Source organism: Citrus clementina, unplaced genomic scaffold, assembly GCF_000493195.1.
Source record: "Citrus clementina cultivar Clemenules unplaced genomic scaffold, Citrus_clementina_v1.0 scaffold_5, whole genome shotgun sequence".
Taxonomy (NCBI): Eukaryota; Viridiplantae; Streptophyta; class Magnoliopsida; order Sapindales; family Rutaceae; genus Citrus; species Citrus x clementina.
The window spans coordinates 9,826,581-9,837,997 of NW_006262201.1; positions in this window are offsets into that span (position 1 = coordinate 9,826,581).

Consider the following 11,417-nt stretch of genomic DNA (forward strand, 5'->3'; position numbering starts at 1 on the left):
GTTTGCATTAATTAATTATCTTTAGCTTCTTATTTATTCTATTATTGTTTTCATTCTTTTTCCATTAGTTGGTTATTTTTGTTCATTTGCTTGGAGATTTTGGTCTACGTCCCCCTCCATATGTAATTTTGTTTATATTTTAATAATCATAGGTAAGGGGGTCCCGCCTAACCCCACCAACTTTGGTTGATTTTTAATTAAAAAAAGCACAAAAATTGACAATTAAAGAATTGATCTAAAATGGTAAGACATGGGAAGTTTCTAGATATTAAAATATGAAGAATTTTCTCATGAAGGGCCTTCCACATCGTTCTTTTGTTGCCTCTTAACATGTTGTGAACGGAGAGTGCTTCTGAGTGTCGCTCTCATTTTACTAAGATGAAAAATTATGGAGGAGCAGAGTTCCTGTAAAACAGCATAGTTGTGATAAGTGTTTCGCGTTGCAATCCCGAAGTAAAAGTTCATTTGTCTATGACCACTTTTATACCCCTCCGGCTGGTGGCTTTTACTACGCATGTCCATTGATGTGATAATAATTTATATATTTCTTAATTTAATTTTATGTTAAATTATATTTTATCATATTAATTATATCTTAATCTTTATTTTTGTTATTTTAGGTACATTTTAGGAATAAAGAAGAATTAAATCAGAATATTCAAATAAGAAGAGCTTAAAGAAGAAATTGATTGGAAATTTAAGGAAGATAATGGGAGTTAAAATGGAAGAAAATCGAAGCAACCAAGGCCTAATTGTAGTTCACGTGAAGATGAGAAGAATTAGCATTGGAAATAAGTTAATTAATAAGGCAAATCATGTGAAGAATAGAGTAAAAGAAGAAAGCATTCTGGTGATGGGCTTTGGCCAAATCATTATTGGCTTATTAATTGAACAAGTCACGTGCATGCATGAAAGAAAAGAAGCGGTTTGGCTTTTGTTTTTAATTCTTTCCATATAAAGAGTTAAAGGCCACAATTGAAACAATATAAAAGGGCACGAGTGGAAGGCCACAAGAGAGGAGGGCAGCCGCACAAATTGGAAGCCAAGAGAAAAAAAAAACCGAGAGCAAGAAAAAAGAGAGAGAGAGAGAGAGAGAGAGAGAAAAGCCGCCGCTGCAAATTTTTGCAACAATTTGGAGAAGTCGATTGCCGAGATTGAAGAGAGACAGCTTTTTGAGTTTACTCTTTCTCTTCTCTTTTTCTATTATCTTGTTTGAATGTTCCTAATTAAATTTATGAATTCTCTTTATATTCCCATGAACTAATTTATTTTGCTAGGGCTACGATGTAGCCTAACTATAAAGATTTATTTCCATAAATATATGTTATTTTTAGTTTATTATTTCATGGTTGAGTGTTCATTATTGTGCTTAATACTTTTAAATATTTGGTCAATATTTAAATGATTTAAGGATATATAATGAGACCGAAAGGAGATTTATGTATTTTTGCTCTATGTAATGGATGCCATGACAGAGATGTGCCAACGTGATTCATGTAGTTTTTCTAAGAATTTCCATAGAACTTAATGAATCTTTGCATATTTAAATTCACAGAGAGATATAGTGGGTTAATATGTGAAGGTATTTTTGATTTTACTCGGGAGAGGATATTGAATAGATTAGGGAAATTCACTGTCAACATTGGTAATAAATTTTAATAACATAAATGGAGGATTAAAATTGGATTGGTTATGGTGAAATCAGATGTCCTAGAGTCATAATCTCTTCGTGATTTCTATTACTGCTTGCATATTTATTTAGTTTTTAGTTATTTTATTCTATTTTAATTTTTTTTATCTAAATCCGTCTATACGATTGTTCAAATAAATTAGGATTAGAATAATTTCGGTAGCTAATAGGATATACAATCTCTGTGGGACGATATTCTACTCTTCATTTTATTACTTGTGCCGACTAATACACTTGCTAATTTATGCATCATCCACCATAGTCCGATAAGCAAGCATATAACACTTTTTATTGGAGAAATGTTTGATTAGAATATGATGGGTATTGTTATCCGGACTAATTCGTCCAATTTCCTCGTAACATTCATTACGCTCTCCATAGCACCAGCTATGCAGTAGGCATAGAGCATGCAATTTAAATCATATTTGTCATACTTGACTTCAAAATACCCAGCCAATTTGCCTCTTCAAAACACCCACCCTGGCAGAATGCTGAAATCATGATACTGTGGGCATAGTCATTTGCGTGAGGCAAATAAAATTTGTGGTTAACCTAAAAGCTTAGATATAGTACTATCTTTTGTTTGGTTAATATCTGACTGAACTATGTTAATTTAATTTAATAAATTATTAAATAAAATTCTGATATTCAATATAAAATTACTTGGTTAAAAATTCGTGAAATTCACTTCTATGTTTAATTTATATTAAAATATTAGGTTAAATGAAAAAGAAAAAAGTGATAAAGAGGACACAAAGCTTTTGTTTAATCTTATCTCACCTAAACCCCTATAAAAATAAGGATTAATAATCCTATTAGTTTTAGACTAAATTTAAGTTTACTCTAATGGTCCATGACAACCAAACATACCTTAGATTAAATTATTTTGTTAGTTTCAAAATCTAATTGAATCCCACAATTTATCGAAGCTCCCAAAAACAGCCTAATATATAGTTAAAAAATATTGTATTCATAAAAATGCGGTACAAGTAAGAATACCAACGTTAGTGCACCAATATACATATGAGATAGGATCAACTATCTCTCTCTTTTGAAACAATAACTTACACAAAATCTTAACCTTTTAACATTACCTAATGATCTCTTTAATACTATTTTGATTTTAAAAAATGGTGTCTTTAATACTACTTTGATAACAAATGGGTTACAAAATTTTGAAAGAAGGCAATATTTATTAATATCAAAAATAAAACTTAATGGGCCCTAATATATTATTAAATATTTTTCTTCTACTTCATCTTATTTTCTCTCCATAATTAATATGATTTGATTCTCTCAATCTTTCACTTGCTTTAAACAACTCTCCTCTAAGTAATCACCATACAGATTTTCCATTAAAATACAATCGTCAATGGCAGATAGATAAAAGAAGAAACCAAAAAGTCCAGTTATACTTCAAATTATGCTATATTATTATGCTATTTTATTAATTATTGGGAACGTGTGCAGCAACTAATGTGTGCATGGAGCAACTAACGTGTGCATGTGCAGTAACTATTGTAATATTCTATAGCTTTTGTATTCCATTAGGAATAGAAGGAGCAGCTTTTGTATTCCATTAGGAATAGAAGGAGCATATTTAGGAGACTATTTAGAGATTTCGTAGCTATCTTTGATTTTGGTATAGGTGTATATATGAATAGCCGTGTGATATACAATAAACATACAAATTTCTTCCCCTCTCACAAACGTTTTCATGGTATCAGAGCCTTGAGCCGAACCTTCTAATAAATCAAAATTTTTCCATAACCGACGCCGAAGCTAAGCACCATGGCTGGAAGGGAAAAGGAAAACCCAAATATGATAGATTCGTCTTCATCTTATTATCTTCATCCCTCTGATCATACGGGCATGATTATATCCCCGGTGAAATTAAATGGTGAGAATTATGAAGAGTGGTCATGCTCGATGCGTAATGCATTTTGGGCAAGAAGAAAACAATCGTTTTTTAATGGCAAGATTGAGAAACCTGCCGAAGATGCTCCTAAAATTGAAGATTGGTGGAGTGTGAATTCAATGCTTGTAGGATGGATATTTACATCTTTTGAACCGCATATTCATTCAACAATCACCTACTATGATACTGTTAAGGAACTCTGGGATGAATTAAAATTGAGATTCTCAATTGGGAATGGACTACGGGTGCTGCAGTTGCGATCCGATCTGGTCAAATGTAGACAAGATGGGCAGACAGTAGGAGCCTATTTTGGACGTCTCAAGATTCTGTGGGATGAACTCAGCAACTATGTTCAACCTCCTGTCTGTTCTTGCGGCAACTGCGCCTGTAATCTGTCAACGCAGTGGGAAAAAAAAAGGGAAGAAGAATGTGTTCACCAATTCTTGATAGGACTTGATGATACGATTTATGGGACAGTTCATTCTAATATTATTGCTCAAGATCCTCTTCCCTCACAAAGTCGTGCTTATGCCTTGGTGGTACAAGAGGAAAGACATCAAACCATTACAAGGATATGTGATGTGCGTGTCGAAGCCGTGAGCTTTGGTGTCCAAGCACCCAAGGCACAACAAGGTGTTGCTGCGTCTTTTTTGAATAATGCAAATGGAGAAAAATCAGTGTGTAAACATTGTGGCAAAACCAGTCATGAGATATCATCTTTCTTCAAGATTATTGGATATCCGGAGTGGTGGACTGCTAATCGTGGAAAGGGTAACTCAGGCAGACGAGGGCAGACAAATAATTTTGTTGGGCATAGTAAATCGCATGCTGCTGTGACTAACGCTGCTCTTATGCCTGCTGGTGGAGGAGGAAACTAGGCTAGTCCGACTCTGTCAGCATAAGATCAGGCTGCCCTTGCAACTACTCTCACGGATGATCAATGGGAAATTATGGTGAATATGCTTAATTCACAAAATAAGGATGTTTCAAAAGAGAAGCTTTCTGGTAAGTGGATTCTAGATACAGGGGCTTCGAGACATATGACAGGAAGCAGAGAATTAATGACTGATCTGCAAAATATTGGGCTTTCGCCCATAGGTCTTCCAAATGGCACATGCTCTCATGCTCAGTGCGAGGGCACTGTTGAGTTTGGAAACAATTAAAGAATGAATCATGTTCTATATGTACCTGATTATTGGTTATTTCATTTTTTTCGGTGGTTCTCCCATTTCCTGGAAGACAAAGAAACAACATACTGTCTCTCGTTCTTCGACTGAAGCAGAGTATCGGTCTATGGCTTTCACTTGTTGTGAATTAACTTGGTTGACGGCTTTGTTAAAGTCTCTTGGTGTTTCGCATTCTCTACCAATGCGTCTTTACTGTGATAGTCAGGCAGCGCTTTGTTAACATATATGTTTCCATAATATTGATTTTGATAATAACAAATAAGTTTAAGAATGATTAATCTTTTAAGCTCAAATTATTTAATATTCTTTTTAAATAAATCATTATTTTAACATTATAAATGTTTTATATTTAATGGAAAAATAATTTTATGAAATTGATTGTTTTTATTCTTTTTAAATAAATCATTATTTTCACATTATAAATGTTTCATATTTAATGGAAAAATGATTTTATGAAATTGGTTGTTTTTTAAAATTTATGGTTTAATTGAAAGAATTTTGAAAACTTTGAAATAAACAAGTATTGCTTGAAATTTTGGAGAAGGACTTATTTGAAAAGTGTCATAGCATTTTGGGCTATACCATAATTTTAGAAAGTTTTGGGATTAACAAAGCATTACTTAGAAATTCTGAAATTGGACCTATGTGCAATGTTTCATAACGTTTTGGGTCATACTATAGTTTTATAAAGTTTTGGCGTCAAACTATAATTTCAGAAAATATTTTCACTGTAGCAATTTCACTGTAGCAAACGGCTAACCGTTTATTTAAAATGGCTAACCGATAATTTCCAGAAAGCATGTTCTGCAAAGTATTGTTAAAATGATGATTCTGGAAAATAACGGTGAACCATTTACTGAAAACGGTTAACCGATTATTTCCAGATTGCTAACCTTGAACCGTTTAGTAAGAACGGTTAAATCAAATTTGTTTTGTAGGTCTCTGGAAATTAACGGCGAAAGGGTAAGCCCAAACGGCTAACCGTTTATTTAAAAATTGGCCCAACGGTAACTTTGACCGGCCTAAACGGTTAACCGTTAATGGTTAACAGCGAACCGTTTTCGAGTAGACAGTCTATAACGGCTAGTTTTTTAGCTCCAACTATAAATATGCTCAATCCAATTCAAATAAGAAGAATTCCAACGATCATCATTGAGCAAAATATAGAGAATACAACTTTCATTGAGCTTTAAATCTTTGTATTCATCTCATTCATTCACACATTGAGCTTTCACTTGAGATCAAACACATTGTGTGAGAGGGATTCATTTGTAATCTTTTTTGTAAAATCAAGTTAAAAGATTGTAAGTGTTGGGATACACTTGGGTTAAGAGATTGGGGATAATCTCTTGTTGTAAAGGTCCATTGACACCTTGGAAGTCAATTGTAAGTGTTTGAAGCCTTGAGAGGCTAACTTAGTGAAATCCTCAAGCCCGGTGAGCTTGGAGGCGTGGACGTAGGCGGGGATTGCCGAACCACGTAAAAATCATTGTGTTCGTTTTCTCTTCTCTTACTCTTTTAATATTGTGCATGATTGAATTTATTGTTTTCAATTTGATTAAGGCAATAGATTAAATTGTTGTGTGGTTTGCCTAGGATAATTTTTAAAATCCCAATTCACCCCCCCCCCCCCTCTTGGGTTGCCTAGTTAGTATTTCATTTGGTATCAGAGCGAGGTGCTCTTTTGTAGACTTAACCGTCTAGAGTTAAAGATCTATAGCAACCCAAATTAGCTCAATCTTCATGGAAGGCCAATCCACCACTAGACCTCCATTCTTTGATGGTAATGACTATCCTTATTGGAAAACTAGGATGAGAGTGTTTTTACAAGCCTTAGATTATGAAATATGGGAAATAGTTTGTGATGATTCATTCATTCATAGGAAGAATGTTTTAAGTGAATTGGATAAGAAAAATATGTCTTTAAATTCCAAGGCTATGAATGCTTTATTTTGTGCCTTAGATAAAAAGGAATTTCATAGAGTTTCAAATTGTTCTAATGCTTATGAAATTTGGAGAAAACTTGAAATTGTGTATGAGGAGACTACAAACGAGGAGGAATTTCATGAAGTGTCGAATTTGGCACTTATGACAATTGTAGATGAATCGGATGATGAACTTGATGAGGTAAATCATCTTCCTACTTATGATGAATTACATGATGCGTTTAAAGAATTGTATAATGAGTGGATGAAAATTGGTAAAAAAAATGCATGTTTTAAAAAGAAAATGGTAAAGCTCACAAATGAAAATGAATCTCTAAGTGCAAAGATTACATGTCTAGAATTAGAGAATAAAACATTGCATGATGAAGTTACATTATCAAATGACAAATTTAGCACTTCACAAAAGCATCTAGAATCACATGTAGATAACTTGAAAAATGAAAATGATGCTTTACAAAAATGCAATGATTCATTAAATGAAAAGATTAAAGGACTAGAGTTAGATAATAAAATGTTGCATGATAGAATTGCATCATTCACATGTAAACAAAGTACTTTGTATGAGCATGAGAAATCACATGTTGATGAATTAATAAATGAAAATGAAACACTTAAGAAAAGGAGTAATGAGTTGAATGAGATTGTTTTGAAACTCACAAATGGGCAAAAGATGTTGGATAACATGCTTAATTCACAAAAATGTGTGTTTGATAAAGGAGGACTTGGGTATAAGCCTTACTTGAAACAAAAATATTATAAGAATTATTTTGTTAAGGCTACCTCCACAAATGATCAAATTGTATGTCATTATTGCAATCAAAATGGTCATATGAAGAATAGATGTCCAATTAAAAGAAATGTGTATTATGGAGTCAAATGTATTTGGGTTCCAAAAGGAACTAAATCTAACATTCAAGGACCCAAGAGTATTTGGGTACCAAAGGGTACAACTTGAATTTGTTTTTGTAGGTACCATAAACAAGGAATGGTGGAGAGTTCCTTGATGAAGCTTGTGGAGATAATCACTTGATCATAATCTAAAGCAAAAATAATGAGGCAAGATGATTTAATTGTTTTGGTAACTATTATTGCCTTATTGATTATAAGTGATGGTATTTTAATCTTAGCAAATATTTAACACTTCATTTGGTATCATAACATTAAGTGTATTAACATGATGTGGATAAGTTTATCTTGGCTATTTACTATATTGAGTGAATCATGATAAATGAATTTGCGAAAGTATGCTTGTATGTTTACATGATGGAATTATCATTGTGTTTAACATTGAGTGCTTTATCATGATGCATGGTTATATATATAAGATGATAGCTTGTCAACTCATCATGATAGCTTTGTTTGATTTTGATGATTATATAATGCCTAAGCTTGATAAATGAGTGATATGCTTGAATTATTAATCTTTGAATGCTTATATGTTTCATGATTGTGTAAAATATACACATGATGAATGAATTATATGTGTGAATTCTTGTGCTATTAATTGTGTTATATCATCATTCATTTATAAAATTGACATTATTGGTTGATACGATTTCATATGTTTGGTCTTGTATGCATATATGTTCCATGCACTAATTGACTTATTGAAAAGTTAAATGAATTTTAAAATTGATCAATTTCTAAGCCAAAAATAAATTTGTGTCTAAGAGCTTACAAAATTTCAAAAATATTTTCCAAAGCTTAACCGGTATACCACTTCCATAGTGTGCTCTCCTTATGGATTTTACCATAGTTTTCTATTATATTATGCACTTACATGTTCATATGCTTTGTTGCTTTCATTGTGGATTGATGATGATTATTGTTTGCTATTTGGATGTTTTATATTTGGATAATGTGGAACTAATGTGTTTATCTTGACTTTTTGATGATCAAGAGGGAGATATGAGATGTAAAGGAGAAATACATCTACTTTGAGATTCTTAAGTATATGTTGATTTTGATGATCTATATATTGCTATTATGTACTTATGCTTTACTTAAGTTTTGATGACAAAGAATGTGCTTTGATGATTCCATTGTATTTGATGAATTTTGATTTTATGGAATTTATGATTGGTGAATGGATACATTTTTTTTTGCTTTCTTGACGCATTGTTAAATATGCATTACTTGTTTTAAATGATATCAAAAGGGGGAGAAATACATGATCATTGAGATCTTGGCGCATATGAGAGTGTAAGTTATATTAAAATGTCGCTTTAGGTCTTTGATGAGTTTAGTTGTCTTGATTTCTAAAATGTGATTAGTAATTATAGAGCTTGAATTGTTGACATTATGCTCTTATGACTTTTGCATTCCCTTTCTTAGCTTATTACTTGTTCTATTTTGGATAATATGCTTTTTGAACATTTTTATTGTCCAAAGGGGGAGACAAAGTAATAAATCTTTTTAATGATGTAAATTGGGGGAAATAACATGCATTTTGAGCATTCTTTTAATGGTTGATATATGATTATGGAATCCTCGGATATAATTGTTACAAGTGTTGGGGGAATTCATAATGATTGATGATTATATGTGCATTGCTTGATGAATTGATGAAGTTATTGGTTTGTTATAATTGTTGAAGCTTATATCTTTTTAACCATGTTGTTTATTTGAGAATTTGTTCTTTTTTAAGGGGAGACTTTATCGAAATTTTTGCTCATACAAAATGGGTAATATCTTCATTGAATTATTTTTGATGATCTTGTTTCGATTGCATCTATCTATCTTTCCTTTTTACGATGAAGGGGGAGATAAATATGATATGTTTTTAGATAAAATCATTTTGGTTAAATTTCTTAAATTGGCCATATATTTAGGGGGAGCATATAATATGATTTTGGATAATATGCATTTTGAACTTTTTTTGTCCAAAGGGGGAGACAAAGTAATATCTCATTTCGATATTGTCAAAAGGAGGAGAATAATATGCATTTTGAGTAATTATTTTGATGATTAATATGTGATTATGGTGATGATTTTGAGATATCATGATGATTTGATTACATGGTGTGTATCATAATTTAAAATAATTTGGGAGTAATATTACTAAACTTGTATTTGAGGTGATGCTTGTTGATAGGGGGAGAATGTGTCAAAATTTTTACTCGGCTACATGGGTAACAAATTTGCTACTCTTTTTCTTTTCCACTAAGTTTTCTTTTTGATGATGAGGGGGAGAAAAATCCATGTATTTAAATATGTTAATTTAGCTAATTGGCAAATTGTAAAAGAAGATTATATTTAGGAGCAATTTGTGGAATCATTCTTTAAATACATGAAATGTTTGTCATCATCAAAAAGGGGGAGATTGTTAACATATATGTTTCCATAATATTGATTTTGATGATAACAAACAAGTTTAAGAATGATTAATCTTTTAAGCTCAAATTATTTAATATTCTTTTTAAATAAATCATTATTTTAACATTATAAATGTTTTATATTTAATGGAAAAATGATTTTATGAAATTGATTGTTTTTATTCTTTTTAAATAAATCATTATTTTCACATTATAAATGTTTCATATTTAATGGAAAAATGATTTTATGAAATTGGTTGTTTTTCAAAATTTATGGTTTAATTGAAAGAATTTTGAAAACTTTGAAATAAACAAGTATTGATTGAAATTTTGGAGAAGGACTTATTTGAAAAGTGTCATAGCATTTTGGGCTATACCATAATTTCAGAAAGTTTTGGGATTAACAAAGTATTACTTAGAAATTCTGAAATTGGACCTATGTGCAATGTTTCATAACGTTTTGGGTCATACTATAGTTTTGTAAAGTTTTGGCGTCAAACTATAATTTCAGAAAATATTTTCACTGTAGCAATTTCACTGTAGCAAACGGCTAACCGATAATTTCCAGAAAGCATGTTCTGCAAAGTATTGTTAAAATGATAATTCTGGAAAATAACGGTGAACCGTTTACTGAAAACGGTTAACCGATTATTTCCAGATTGCTAACCTTGAACCGTTTAGTAAGAACGGTTAAATCAAATTTGTTTTGTAGGTCTCTGGAAATTAACGGCGAAAGGGTAAGTCTAAACGGCTAACCGTTTATTTGAAAAGTGGCTCAACGGTAACTTTGACCGGCCTAAACGGTTAACCGTTAATGGTTAACGGCGAACCGTTTTCGAGCAGACAGTCTATAACGGCTAGTTTTTCAGCTCCAACTATAAATATGCTCAATCCAATTCAAACAAGAAGAATTCCAACGATCATCATTGAGCAAAATATAGAAAATACAACTTTCATTGAGCTTTAAATCTTTGTATTCATCTCATTCATTCACACATTGAGCTTTCACTTGAGATCAAACACATTGTGTGAGAGGGATTCATTTGTAATCTTTTTTGTAAAATCAAGTTAAAAGATTGTAAGTGTTGGGATACACTTGGGTTAAGAGATTGGGGATAATCTCTTGTTGTAAAGGTCCATTGACACCTTGGAAGTCAATTGTAAGCGTTTGAAGCCTTGAGAGGCTAACTTAGTGAAATCCTCAAGCCCGGTGAGCTTGGAGGCGTGGACGTAGGCGGGGATTGCCGAACCACGTAAAAATCATTGTGTTCGTTTTCTCTTCTCTTACTCTTTTAATATTGTGCATGATTGAATTTATTGTTTTCAATTTGATTAAGGCAATAGATTAAATTGTTGTGTGGT